A 15,256-nucleotide genomic window follows, 5' to 3' on the forward strand; every position below is an offset into this window, starting at 1 on the left:
AAAAGAGATGTAGTGAGGCAGCAAGGGTTACTGATGCCACGTTTTTTGGACTAGTGTAAATGAAAGGTGATGGAGAAGTCCCAGAGCCACAGATCTCTAGGGTGTAGAAAATACTCCAGTACCTCTATATTCAGGGATGTTTTGCCTTTTTCTACACAACTGCTGTAGGACATTGTCTGAAGCACGATGTTGGGATAGATGTATGTTTAGTTGTATCTGATTGCCTTTCACCATGTTTCTGTGTTGGGGGCTGACTTTTATCTAAAACAAAGGCCGAAAGTTCTGCTTGCATACCTAAGAGAAATGCATCTGTAGATATAACACAGAGGTTTCATGTAACCTGAACCTTATAGGTGAACAGTAAGGATTTTTCTCTTGACAATTCCCACCTGAATTAATTGTTTAATTTAAAATTCACAGCTTCAGTTCTTTACTCATTGTGGTTCATGAAGCACAGTTTGAAGTGATATAAGTGAATGCAACGAAAGACATCTATGCTTAACCTTGGTGGCCATCAGTAGGCACAATTCATAATGACTATAAATGCCTTCATAATGAAAGATAACCAGTATGAAAATGTCATGGCATTTAATTAATTACAGATATTTTGATGGTAATTACCTAATCATTATGAGCTTTCAGGTTTTGCATCACCAGTTCAGAATGTTTTAGAAAAAAGGGAAGTGGCACACAGCACATTGAAAATGAAAATGAAAGAAGCATATGAACTTGTCTTAGACTTCTTCAGGCCAGTGAGTAAGTGTCACTTCATCACTGCAGCATTGTTTCTTTCTTCCCTTTCCCCTTCTTCTGCCTCACTTCCAGTCCACCCTCCCACTGAGTGTATGAAAGCCTTCAGTCTGATACTGTAAAACTCACTAGATCTCTTCAAAATGGTATTGTTAAATGCCTACGTGGAACAATCGTAAATTTGCTTCCACTGCATTTCTGCCCTCCGACAAAACCCGTCATCTTCAGTGATGTGATTTTGGTAGAAATGCTGGACAGTTCGGCGTAGGATCCGCCTTGGGTAGCTTTGTTGTATCTGATCTCAACTAGTTTTCTAGCTTTCCCATGTGCGCGTAGGAAGAAGAGAGCAATTTGGCACATCCTAAGTGAGAGAAGGACTTTGCCCTGCAGTAGTGTGTCTCCCGCCTCTGCTGGCTACGGAAGGCTCCAGGGCCCTTAGCTTAGGCTGAACCACTCACCTTTTGGACTGCTGAAGTTGAACAAGAACTACAGTATTTCATAAAATTATTGAGAAGGAGATCACAATGCTAATTTCTTAATATTAATAAGATAATATCTATGAATACAGAAAGGGCGTGCCATGTACAAAAATGGCAAGTCTGGTTCTGTACTTGGATCACAAAGAGAAAGGAGAAGCAGAAATACCACTTTTCATTTAGTATGTTTCTGCATTACCTTAATATCAGTGTGCCTCCACTGCTATTACTGCCACCTAGCCCTAAATCAGCACAGAGGTCTCGTGAAGTGCCGGATCCTCCATTTAATAAACTGAAATTGGCTACCAGTAATATCTACGATAAACGTGAGACTGGCAATGCAGCCAGTCTTGGGAGGGTTGTTGGAACCAAATGGTGCTTTGGAGGTGCTGTGAAAGTGTCACCTAAGAGATGCAATACCAAGTTTTATGGGAATTAAAGTAACATCTACTATTTACAGCTATCTTATATATATGAGCCCTTCCCTCAGAGGATCTGACCATTATCAGTAAATGTTAATAAATCGCAAATTTCAAAATTTCTTGAATATTTTGTTCAATAACTGGATCTTGGGGCTTTGTTCCTATCAGTTGATTTTCAGCTGCTTTTAGAAATGTGCAATTATTGCCAAACAGAGATAGTTCATTGCAATGCATTCTATGCTGGACCCCTCAAAAAAAAAAAAAATCTTAGAATTCTGGGGGGTTTGTTTGTTTGTTTGTTTTTTAATTAGAAACAGTCCAGCCAGAAAATTTAGTTTGTCTTTCTCACTTACTTTATAAATCTGAGTACCAAATGTGGCACAATGGTGTTTAGATTCAATTTCATAAATGTTTCTTACTGAAACAAAGCAGATTACATAAGATTCTGTATAACATCATGTTAGCTTTCTGTTAATTTTAATATAAATATCAATTAGCTTTTTGTAAAGAACATGCATAGAAGTCAATTGTACTGTTTTCTGGCAGACGTAGCCTATCAAATCATACTACAGACACCAGAATGTCTACTTAAGTATTGCTCCTAGAACAGAGACCTGACATACTATTTCTTTTGTTTAAAGCATGCCGTCAGAAAGACGAACGAACCTTAGTTCCTTGTCATGCAGGAGAGGGTCTTAACACAACTGAATGCTTGGCAAATAAATGTTGTCCTTCCAGCCATGAACTGAACTGTTACATGCCATTTAAAGACAGTAAGTATCCTTCTGTAGATTACTGCCTCCTAGCCAAATCCTGCTTCTGGTCAGACAATGCAATTTGCATTTCTGTTTCTTCCTTTAGTTTTTAATTAAAATAGTACTCTCTGCAAAGTAAGTGTAAGCTTGCATTTATTTCTTGCATTTCTATTACTACAGAAAACAATTAATTGATAAAGAATTGTCCGTATATCCTGTCAAGCCCAGCACAAGCATAGAACAGGTGATGTGATAGAGATAAACATAGTCACATATGTTAGTACAAAGAGTGGAGTGAAGGCTTTATTTGTGAAAAAGGAGGGTTTAATCCAAAGTGCCATTGACTCTGTGAAAGTGCTATGAAGAAAAGGTGAAGGAACTAGATGTATTTAATCTGGTTCAGAGAAGGCTGATTAGCTATGCAATAGCTACTGAAGCCTGTTTAGAAGAGCAGTTACTAAGATGAAGGAGCTAAAATTTCTTCTTGGTAGAACTAGGTGATATAATGATATAACAAATGGCAATTGCCACTGATAGGTGCTGGGGAAATTTATCTGGGGCATTAGGGGGAAAAAATTCATTAGGAAAGTGTTGCAGCTCTGGAACAAGTCATCAGAATGGTGGTGGAGTCACCATCCTTGCAGATTTTCAAGACCTGGCTAGAAAGAGGCACAACTTACTTGACCTCATGTTGGTGGTAGCCTTGCTTCAGGAAGAAGGTTGGCCCACATGATGTGCAGAAGTCTCTTGCAACCAAAATATCTGTGGTTCTGTGTTCTCAAATTCTAGCCTTAACAAAACATTTTATCTTGCTTTTTTCTTTGAGCATAGGCTTGGTGTGCATTTTTTTAGTTTTTGACATAGCTATCCTCCTGCTTGTACAGCTTTGCAGAAACAGTTCTTGCTTTTCATGGTGAAGTTCCTTCAACCAACAGAAAAATGCAAAGAAGTTAGTCTTTCTATTAGACACAGAATTACTGCATTTGGAAGGGACCTTTCAAGAACATATAGTCCAATCCTCAACTACAACATGTTTCCCAAGTCTGTGTCAAGTTTTGAATATGTCCAAGGATGGAGACTCCACAACCTCTCTAGGCAATCTGTTCCAGTGTTTACAGTTTAAACCCTCATTAGAATGATATCTGGGGATTCATCCTAGGCTTAAGTAGGAACAGAGCCAAATAGTACCATGTTATTTCCAACACAGAAATTCCTGTTACACTCTACCCTGGTTTTCACCACAATTAAGCAAGCAGAGTTCTCTGACACAGGTTGTCTTGCCAAACAGGGATGTTAACTTGGTAAAAAGAAACCATAATCTACAGTTTAATGGTTTAGGTCTTCCTGATAGAATTCAGCACACCTCCATTGATTTCAGTGATGATATCCAGTTTTCAGGAAGAGCTGGCTTAATAGAGATTAATAGAGAGAGCCCTTAATAGAGATATGAAACCCCAAAGGAATACTTGTAAGATAACATGAATTCACTTTCTGCTTGTTTGTGCTTGCTCAGAAGCAAGCAGAGGTCAGGATCAAACTTCAGAGTTTTTCTTGTAGTTGAGCAGCTCCACATTCCAGTGCTAGGGCAGCTGTAATTACTGCTGGCTAGGTGGAAGAAAGTACCATTCAGTGTGAGGCCGTCAGTATCTGCTAGTTAGGGGCATAATGCAGAAATAAAATGTTTTAATAATATTCGTTCCCCACTTGGGCCTTTATGTTATGTATAAAAGACACTTCACTATAGCGAGAAGAAAAACCATACAGTGAAAATTACGTCTTTTCTGCTAACTTTTAGGACACATACTCAAGCAAATGTTAAAATTAAATATGCTTATTCAGCTGTGACTGCTTAATTCCCCATTCCAGTTAAGCTTTTATTGTTTGGACATAAATATCCAGGGCGGACTATTTTACAGAATGTTTTGTTCATAGATTAATTTGAATCTCCTGGATGCACAACATATGTCCAAAGAAAATGCAAACAGTTACTGCCCTGGGAGCACATGCTGTTTGCCTCATAGCAATCTGTTGACAAAACAGAAGCACTTAGCAGATATTAGACTCATGGCACTTGCGTGTCTGTAAGATGCAGGCTGCATACTAGAATGGTCCTTATCTGGGAGTTTTGTCTTAAATTTTACTAAGAATATTATGAGGCTTTAAGAAAATGCTGCAAAAGTTACAAACTGAAATAGATAAATACCATTCATTTGCATGATTTTGTCTCCATTCTTCTTTAGAAGCTTCTAAAGGACTGTAATTTTTTTTTTAACCTTCCCCCCCCCCTTTTTTTTTTCCTTCCAACGCCCTAGGCTCACTCAGATGCCAGTTGCTTCTGAAACTAACCACACACTTGGGCCTTTCGAACTCAGGTCAAATTTGAGACTTGATCTTTCTCAACTGAGTTCCTTTCTAATACTTAGTTTTTCCCATTGTATTGCTGGCTGAGATACATGCATGTCTGTCTTGGAGGCTAATCTCTGTCATCTATACCTCAGTATATAATTCAGAATGATTTATAACTAATGCAAATTTTTGCTGACTCTGCAGATATGCAACTTGCATTTCGACTGATTGTGCTTGTGGCAGGAGGATTTTTTTTCTTGGGATGTCTACCATTCTGTTGCTGTGCCTGTTTGCAGAGAAGGTAAGCACTGAAGCATGGCCAGACCAAATTTATGATGTACAGCTTCTAAACACAGAAAATACAGGTAATTGACTTGTTTTTAAGTCAGTGAGGGGATAAAAGACTAGGAAAAAAGGGAATAAACTAATGTCCAAACATAAAAAATTAGTCCTTCTATTTTGAAGTTACATAAAACTGAGTCAATTTGGCTTAAGGAAAAAAGTTTAGAAGTTTGTTTCAGCTCTTCCTGAAAATTGGATATCATCTCTGAAATCAGTGGAGGTGTGCTGATTTCTCTCGGGAAGACTTAAACCATTAAAGTGTAGATTATGGTACTCTTTCTAAAGACTCAGTTATAAAGGACTTGGATTTAATCTCACTTCCCTTGCTTGGGAAGTTACATGTAAAAAATGAAGGCACACTGCCTGCAGATTGGAAGAGAAGCCTGCACATACAGCCCTGCATGGAGCTTGAGCAGTGATGCCTGAACTTGGGTTCAGCTCTGCAGGAAGCAGCTCCCCTCCTGGGCCTACATGTTGAGGTGTGGGAGACCCAGCTTTTGCTCCCTTGCCTCTCCAGTTATCTCCCCCCTCTTTCTGCCCCTGCTCCCCACCAAAGGCTAGTATATCCATATTTGCTTTCCATTCCTCTCTTGGGCAAGAAGGCAACACCAACAACTGCCAGTTGTGAGCAACAAAAGTGGCAAATGAGACTTAAAAGCAAACCAAGCTATTGGGCAGCCTGCAACACTGCACCCGGTCCAATCCTGTTCAACCCAGATTAGCTTTTTAGGACACAGTGTCCTGAGTGCGAAGAAAACCCAGAACATAATTAAAAATAAAAGGAAAATTTTGGGGATAGGTTAATCTCACTTTGTAACATAAGTTTAAACAGAAACAAGTGAGAAAACTTCCTGCTGTTTGCCTTAGCTCTCAAAAATCACAGGGAGAAGGGAAACAAAAATGGTTCTTTTACCAATTCCTTTGAAGGCACTTCTACAAAAAAGTGATTTTGCCTATGGTAGACAATTGACTGCTGCTCAGGAAATGATGTGTGCAAGCAGGAATGAATTATCTGAAAGATAATAGGGATTAAATGAATGAGAAAAAGCATTTTGTAAAAAAGAACAAGTAGAAATGTGTCTGGGGGGGACAGACCTAGAATTATGCAGTAAGACTCGGAAAGAACAAAGTAATAAGCCTGAATAAAGTGAGAGAGATGGACTGGAAGTGTGCTTGGGAGAAAAGCATATTCATTTTCTCTAATGCCTCTAATGTGCAGTGTGTGTGTTTTAAATGTATAGGGCACATTACAGCCCGTGAGTGCTATGCAAGCAGGTTAGTGTTTGATATTGTAAAGAGATTCAGCATGTGTTTAAGTTCTTATGATAACGAGAAAATGTAAGCTCCACAACATCAGAATAATTAAACAAAGATGGAATGTATTAACCTAGCTGTGCTTTATTTTTCTAAGGTGGTAGTTCATCTTGAATGGCTAATGCTATAGCTCGGTTAATGCAACAAATAGTCTTTTTTGTGAAGTGTTTTTTTTTCCCCCAAGTGTCAAACTTTTGCTTCACTAAGATATTAGTAGTCTGTGTGGGTTCGTATACATGCACACACATAGACTTTACTAACGTGGCTGCTTAGCAGATGGCTATTTGCTACAGAGTCCCACATTTAGTCAAAACCTGCTGTGAAAATCTCCACATTACATCTTACACGGTGCCTAACAGCTGATGTTCAGCATACAGATAGCTGCACTGAGTCATCAGTGACTGAAAACAGGAGGCAAAAAATTAACATGAAATTATCATAAATTTTCTGGAAAATGAATTGCTATGTGTTCGTTTTGAGAGAATTCACATTAATGCTTAAATGATCATTTCTGTGTTTTTTTCATAGCCAGTGAAACTAGGAATATTGCTGTTCTACCATGACTTGTTTTTTGCTTTGTTTTTTAATGCAGTGATTAACCAGATGCTAAATGGTTTTAATTTCCAACATCATATATTTGCATTCTAGGAAAGGAGCACTGCTATAAGATTGTAACCTCAAGTTTTACCAGTTTTAGAGACATTTGATAGAGGATATGGCTTTGAAAGCATTCCTTTAATGAGCCTAAAACCTCCCCTCTGGATGGATTTCCTTTTGTTTTCAGCATTGTACAGTCATTGTTGGTTAGTCCTACGTACATTGACAAAACTGTACTCCAATGGAAGTGCACAAAAGTAAAAACTGTTCTCTAGAGTGTTCAAAAATGAGAGGGATTTTGCTGATGAAATTTGGGATAATTGATTAGTTCCACTGTGCCTCTTCTAGTGCAAATTCCAAGCTTACCCATAGGAGTCCATATTTATATTTAAAGAGAGAGAGAGACTAAATGTGGGCAATTAGTCCTGGAAAGATTTTGCAGCCATTTGTGCTGTGTAGTTAGGAGTGACTGTCAAGAGATGCCCTGGACTAGGAGGACAGCAGAAGTAATTCCATAATGTGACCAGACTAAGAACCTGTATGAACATGAGATTCCTGTAAAATAGAGGGAGCTGCATACTCCTCCCCTTGCCACACTTGATCAGCAGTAGTAATTGCCCGAGTTAGTGAGGCTTGGTAACTTCTGCATCCCCACTGATGTATTTGTCTCCTTCCAGTGGTATTTTTCATGCAGGAAGCAGAATTTACACGTGCCAGTTCCCTGGTAATTGATGCTCCATCTTGAATGCTCTCAACATAATATCTGTCTTTTTGAGCTGTGTCCTCTGATCATAGAATCGTTTGGGTTGGAAGGGACCTTAAAGATCATCTAGTTCCACCTCCCCTGCCATGGGCAGGGACACCTTCCACTAGACCAGGTTGCTCCAAGCCTCATCCAGCCTGGCCTTGAAGACATCCAGGGATGGGGCATCCACAGCTTCCCTGGGCAACCTGTGCCAGTGCCTCCCCACCCTCTCCGTGAAGAATTTTTTCCTGATATCTAATCTAAACCTCCCCACTTTCAATTTAAACCTGTTACCCCTTGTCCTGTCACTACAGGCCCTTGTGAAAAGTCCCCCCCAGCCTGTCCATAACTGTACTGTCCTATCTTATATCTCTCAGTTTTGTTAGTCTTCATTAACAACCATATGTGATGATGGGTAGGTTAAGACACTAAAGGTTAGGAAAGTGCAGGTGCTCTTAACTAGTGCTATGTTTGAATTACATTGTTTAGAATTAAAAAACAGAGTAAGAATTAGAAATGTCTTCATCTCCTTCTGCTGAATTCCTAGTACAGCAGTGAGAAGCAGGCCATAGAATTTGGTTGACTAAATACTGAGGACATTCCTAGTTATGGTTGCATTATATGAATCAAAGGTGAGATGAAATTCATGAAGGAAATGTAAAGAGATGGGAAAAGCTTGTTGAAATGCTTTCAGTAGTCTTAATCTGTCTGTAGTCTAGTAATGAAATTTTCTGATGGCCCCTGAAATCACCTGTAGCTTTGTGGTATGTTTTTCACTGGAGCTAGGGTTTCTTGGCTGAAGTCTAGGTGATCTTCTCTAAATTCCCTCTGTGGAAGTCAACCAATTGCAACTGTCATTGCAGTCATTGTATCAATCCTTTACGAAGGGCAAACAATGAAGTAAAGAAAATTGAGCAGAAGAGGAAAAGAGCACAAAATGAAGATGTGCATATCCCTTTGCTGAGCTGATGGAACTGTAAGGAACATAACAACAACAGAAAAAGGTAAACTAACATTGAAGCATTCTTTTATTCTTTCAGTTTAGGATTGTTATCCTCAATCTGTTCTGTATAGAATACTAAACATACGCAGTACTGAATGCCTGTTGCTTCCCAGTCAGTAGACTTTGTCACAAAGCACTGTTTATCAGGGACAACTTTCAGTTCTGTTGTTGGAGAAGTAATGAGTCTGCAAGAATTTGATTGCTGTCCTGGGATGCTAACTGACAGCAGAGCAAGACATGGACTATATTGCAGTCCTAGATTTAAGTCTTCTGCCATTTCAGTGTTCCTTGTGTATGAACACAACGTCTGTTGCATAGGCAAGTGGAAGAGCAAAGTAAGGTTTTGCTGCTTTCAGGAGATGCAGATCCTTTTATAGGCACTGAGAAATCTGCCTTTCTGTATGGATAGGGGTGTTGTACAGCTGCCGTGATTACATAGCCCCACGTCTTGGCATTCTCCCTCAATGCTGAAGAGCAGTTGACTACTGAAATAAGCATAATCTGAGAATGCAATGCTATTTACTCCACATGACCATGTCAAACTATAGCCTACTAAAGGTGGCGACGAACTTGAAAAATTGTTGGTGTCATTAGACAATAAGGAAATATTTCAGGGAGAGTATTCATTTGGCAAAAATGTAAAGATGTCCCAAAATCTAGCTATATCAATGTTCAATTGGTGTTGGTTTTGTTTTGTTATTTTTTTTCTTTTGGTGTAGGGGAACATCCACCTGATCTTGAAGACCTCAGCCAGAAGGACACCAGGATTCCTTCAGTATGCCCTAGAAAATGAGAAGTTTTGGTTTAGTATCGAAGTAATACAATGTTGTCAATCCTTGATAATGCCATTGGTTTTGCAGTAAAAGGTCTTCATTTCTAGTTCTTCATGCTCATTCCATATCTTCTGTACAAAAAAACTGGTAATGCTGAAAGGTAAAACTGCTCATGGCAACTTCTGAATAATAAAGCCAGTCTTCTCCAGCATCCTCGTGGAGGGGTATAAAGATACCAGTTAAGTGCCTGTCTCAGTTTAGAGGTCAGTTTTGGAATATTAACTGGATTAAGAAGAGAGCGTTGTAATTCATTAAATTGGTAGTAAGTGGCAAGCCTACACTGTTGCAGTATTGGATGGCACCATAGCACAGTAGTGCTGCTCTTACTGAGAAAAATAGCAAATTCCTTACCAAGGTGCAGAGGATTTGGGAAATCTGTTTTTGGGCAGTTGTGTTAAAGATGCGTGGTAAAAGTACAAAGTACTTGAGGAAACTGTGGCAGTGGTTTCTCTGGCATTGTTTCTCCCCACAGCATATCACTGTACCACAGAACTTATTTGGTCTTTGGATGACCTGTCTCTCAAGGTAGGTGATTTCAAAAGGCATTTTCTTTCCTTTTCCCTGTAGTGTAACAAAAATAAAAGAAACAAACTAACAGTTTTCAGCAGCTGAGTGCAAAGTAAGAGTGAGCACCTACAAGAATGTTAGGAGAAATCAGAACCACCTATAGTAGTGCAGTCACTGCTCATTTTCCTCTGGGTCTGTAAAGTCCATGTAGCGGAACTTCCAAGAGCTACAGCTGGGAGTAAAGGAATTTTGCTGCTAAACTGGAGAGAGAATTAAAAGTAAGTGATTCTTAGAAACTGTACTTTCAGGATTCCCCATCTAATAATTTTTTCTTCATCAGTCCTAAAAAAGGCATCCCTTAAAATCCAAGTGTAATAAGGGTAGAATATTCATATGGGCGATCTCATTAAAGTGTCTGGTTTCTTACTGATGGTCAGACATGGCTATCTGCAGGCGCTTTAAAGCCTGCTACTGCAACTGTTGCCAGTAGCATTGTATTACACAATTGGGCTATAATTTTGTAAGTAAAAGTATTATGATGTTTTTGATGTGGAGCAGCAGAATGTTGGAGGCTGAATATGGCTCTATTTGCCTTCCAAATCTGATGTGTATTTGCTGTTTCTTGATATTATTTTTATGAATGGTGAAATATGTATATAGATGTTTTGACAAAGATAAAACCAGTTTCTTGCTACATGAATTTAGGGCCAGTGTCACAGCTGAAATGTGTGTGTGACAAACCATACAGATCCTCATGGCTGATGGTGATTACGGAGAGAGAGTTGTGCTCTGGAGAAAGTTAGGCTTTCATATAGTGCTTCATGATTTTGATTTGAAGAGTAATAAATTCCCTCTGCTTCCATGTCATTGACAGCACAACTGCTTTCAATGTCACATAATATTCTGATAAAGGGACGCAGACTGATAAAATAACTGTATTTAACAGTAAGCAATCAATGCATCTGCAGTAACCATATTTGGCAGCACCAGAACAAGATGAGCATAAGCAAAATATATGACCTCTAAGAGGAGGAGGTGAGATAAAGAAGACACAGCAAGGGTTACATTCCCCTTACTGGGACAGTAGTCAAGAACATAGTACATGGATTTGGGCCCTGTCCCTTTTCCATGTACCAGCTTCATTGTAAAGATGTTTGAAGAAGCTGGAAATTTTGCTTTTCAGTTGAAGACAAAAGCTCTGATTTTAAATTTTCATTTCTATAGTAGCTTGACAGTTTGTATTTGGTTTACATGGCAAAGTTTTGGTTGGGGGGGCTGCAGGGGTGGCTTCTGTGAGAACCTGCCAGAAGCTTCCCCCATGTCCAACAGAGCCAATGCCAGCCAGCTCCAAGTCAGATGGGCTGCTGGCAAAGGCTGTGCCCATCAGCAACAGTGGTAGGGCCTCTGGGATAACATGTTTGAGAAGGGGATAAAACTGCTGCGCAACAGCAGCCCGAAGAGAGGATGGAGAATATGTGAGAGAACAACCCTGCAGCCCCCCAGGTCAGTGGAGAAGGAGGAGGAGGAGGTGTTCCAGGTGCCGGAGCAGAGATTCCCGGTCAGCCCGTGGAGCAGCCCATGGTGAGAGGGCAGGCTGTGCCCTGCAGCCATGGACAGTCACGGGGGAGCAGAGACCCACCTGCAGCCCCGGGAAGCCCCCCCACGCTGGAGCAGGGGGATGCCCGAAGGAGGCTGTGACCCCGTGGGCAGCCCGTGCTGGAGCAGGCTCCTGGCAGGAGCTGTGGCCATGTGGACGAGGAGCCCAGGCTGGAGCAGGTTTGGTGTCAGGACTTGTGACCCTGAGGGGGCCCAGGCTGGAGCAGGCTGCTCCTGAAGGACTGCAGCCCGTGGGGGGGACCCCAGGCGGGAGCAGGGTCAGAGTGTGAGGATCCTCCTGTGAGGAGGACGGAGCATCAGAGACAACGTGTGATGGACTGACCACAAGCCCCATTCCCCATCCCCCTGTGCTGCTCATGGGGGAGGAGGTGGAGAAATCTGGAGGGAAAGTGAGCCTGGGAAGAAGGGAGGGGTAGGGAGGAGGGTGTTTCTTATGATTTCTCATTATCCTATTCTGATTTGATTGGTAATAAATTAATTATTTCTTTCCCAAGTCAGGTGTGTTTTGCCCATGGTGGTAATTGGTGAATGATCTCTCCCTGACCTTATCTTGATGCATGAGCCTTTCATTGTATTTTCTCTCCCCTGTCTAGTTGAGAAGGGGAGCAATAGAGTAGCTTTGGTGGGCATCTGGCCTCCAGCCAGGGTCAACCCACCACACAGTTCATTGAATCAATAGCTGTCAAGCATGGGTATTGCATAAATAACCTCTATCTGTCCCTAAAATGTCATAATAGCTATTTAATTATTATTGAAGTTCAAGATTATTACCTCAGGGTCAAATCACAGATACTCATTCACAGGCCTGTGGGTGATCCTAACTGTACTGTTATTGTTACATAAACATGGATGTTTTGATAACTCATCGGTGCTTACTTCCACCAGTAAGTATTCAGAACCCTTTGATCATTTTTTTGGTTGGTTGGTTTCATACTCCTGGGCCTTATTGTGCTACAGAACAATTTCACCATGGGGTTACCCCAGATCTACCAGAAACATGTCTTCTCCCCACTGCCTAAACTGCTGGGGTAGATGCTATATACCAAGCCACACTTTGCTGAGCCAAACTCAATTTTCCTTTGTCCTTTCGATCCCTTCAAAGGTTTCGATTAGGGCGCAGGCCGGCTGGAAGGCACAGCATTCTGACAGGGCTCCTCACAGTGCCTCTGTGGCTTTGAGCAGCTGCTCAGCGCGGTTCCCAAGGCTGCAGGGCAGACCCTCCACCTTCCAGACCCTGGGAGAGGGAAGACTTTGGTACCTTCGGTACTAAAATAAGGGACCACAAGATGGTGCTGCAGGAAAACATTTTTCCCCTGGTGGTTTTGGTTTCTGGAGAACTTTATTGATTTTTACCTTTTACAATGTGGTTCATCAAGTCACAAAAAGGCAGATAGTGTACAATAGAGCAATGGTCACTCAGTAAAAAAGACAACATAATACAGCGTATGATGACAAGGCTTTAGAAGACTTACAAGAGATACAAACTGTTGCTTGTGGCTTTAGATCTGCTCTCTCTTATTGAACTGATACAGAGAGGGGAAAAAAAGAGCTCTCAGTGGAACATCCCTCTTTATTTTCACAAAGATTAAATAAATACAAGGCTAAATAACCTGCCTCACTGCACAATAGCTGTGTCCAAGAGTGGATGCTGCTACCCTAGAGACAGGAGCTATGATAGGGCGTCGACAGTAGTACAGCTTTTTCATCACATCACCCACAGCCTGCACCATGGCAAACGGTTTGTCTTGCTTCCTGTTCCCTCTCAAACCTAACCCACACCTTTAACTACATTCTGTAAGATGAAAAGGAAGAGTTGACATGGTTTTTGGAAAGCTTTAAAGCAATGTGAAATGGCTGCATTACACTGCAGGCACTTGTGGTAATATCTGGTACTTCCCTCTATCTGACCTTTAGAGAGCTTTCAAAGTCATGAGAATTGAACTTAAAAAATAAATACAATGGAATGAAACCCAAGCTTCTCAGAGTTATAGTGAGAGAACAGATTTGAACCGTAAAGCCAAAAATCCAAAGCCAAACAGAAATTTGTATTTAAGCAAAGTCACTGTGACTGGGGAACTTGTCTAATATTTTTGAAGGCTTGAGGTTCAGTTCTGAGGCCTGTTTTACCCAGATGAATTTTATGCAGTGCCAGGTAGTGCAGATATAGCAGGGGAATGTACTTCATTGCTCAACAAATGCTTTCCCAGCTTGTCTCCATGTAAGGTATGCAATTTTGAAATGTTATGGTTCTTCTGATCCTTTGCCGACCTAGGCTTGGATGCACAGTTAAAATGAAGTGCAAAGGTTTCCCTGTAAAAAGTATTTCATGTTCTCCTGCAAGGTCTCAGTGAAGCGACTGCCTCTGTCCAACACAGTTTTGCTTCTGATCTTTATGCTCCAAAACTTTTTTGTTCTAACAAAACACTGGGAAAAAATAAAAAGTGGTTTCTGCCAGATGAAAGTGAAACTGTCCGCAGCTGTACTCTTCTAGCCTTCTAAGTTTCATTGTAGTGCTTCCAAGTCCCGTCGCAAAAGGCATGCTTCTCACTGCACTGTCTCCTCACAGAATCCACCATCCTACATCTATCTCCCATCCAAGCGGTTAGATCTTCGTGTGTGTGTGCTGTTCTGTGGAACAGAGCTTCACTCTGCAGCAGCTGTTTCCCTGGAGTATCCACCACCATCGCTATCCTGCTAGCTCTGCGGGTTTGGTAATGTCCGCTGACGTTCGGGTGATGTGCGAGAGATGACGGCGACTCTACAAAGAGCTGCCCTAGAAAAGGGAGCATGGCTAGGGGTGTTACAGACCTGCTGGGTCCTGTCTCCCTGATTCTCAAGTGCGTGCTTTTGCAGTCTGTAAGGCTGGAGCTGTTCAGTGTTCCACCTGGTGTAGGTCATCGGCTGAGTTGAAGTGAAATGATTAAAGCAACTTCCCTTTAGAAAAGGAATTTTCTGCTGCATCTGCTTGGCCTGTCATTTAGCACTGCGCTCTTGCACAGGCTCCAGTTAAGGTTTTTACTGACTCCAAGCTTTTAGCGTTTTCTTATTCAAGGTACTTGATCCAGCATGATCAAAATGTGGGATGGAGGAACGAAGCCCACTAACAGGACAGATCATATTCTGTGCTTAGGACTTACTGCACAGCTAGGAGATCTGGGGAGGTAATACTCAGATGTAAACTGCTCTTGCATGTTTCCTATTATGAAACCCCTGCTTCAGATAAATGCACCATGTAGGCAGCACCCTTACAGAAAAATAATTTCTTCAATTAATCATGGCCTTATAAATTGCAGTAGCTAAGCATGTAAGAATTGTGGTTGGCTATGGGATGCATCTTTCCCCCTCATCCTCAAGGAAGGGCAGGAAAAAGGTCGTTCCTGTTCCTAACATTGGGTGCAGTGTTAGCTGATATTTCAAGTTATATTTCTCAGATACCAAACATAACTTTAAAGAATTATGTGAAGGAGAAGGAGCTCTTACGTTGTGTATGAGCAACTATCAGAAGCAAGGAAACCTGAGAGCCTGAGGAAAAATACTTACTGGGATGGT

Source organism: Eurypyga helias, unplaced genomic scaffold, assembly GCF_000690775.1.
Source record: "Eurypyga helias isolate BGI_N326 unplaced genomic scaffold, ASM69077v1 scaffold10136, whole genome shotgun sequence".
NCBI lineage: Eukaryota > Metazoa > Chordata > Aves > Eurypygiformes > Eurypygidae > Eurypyga > Eurypyga helias.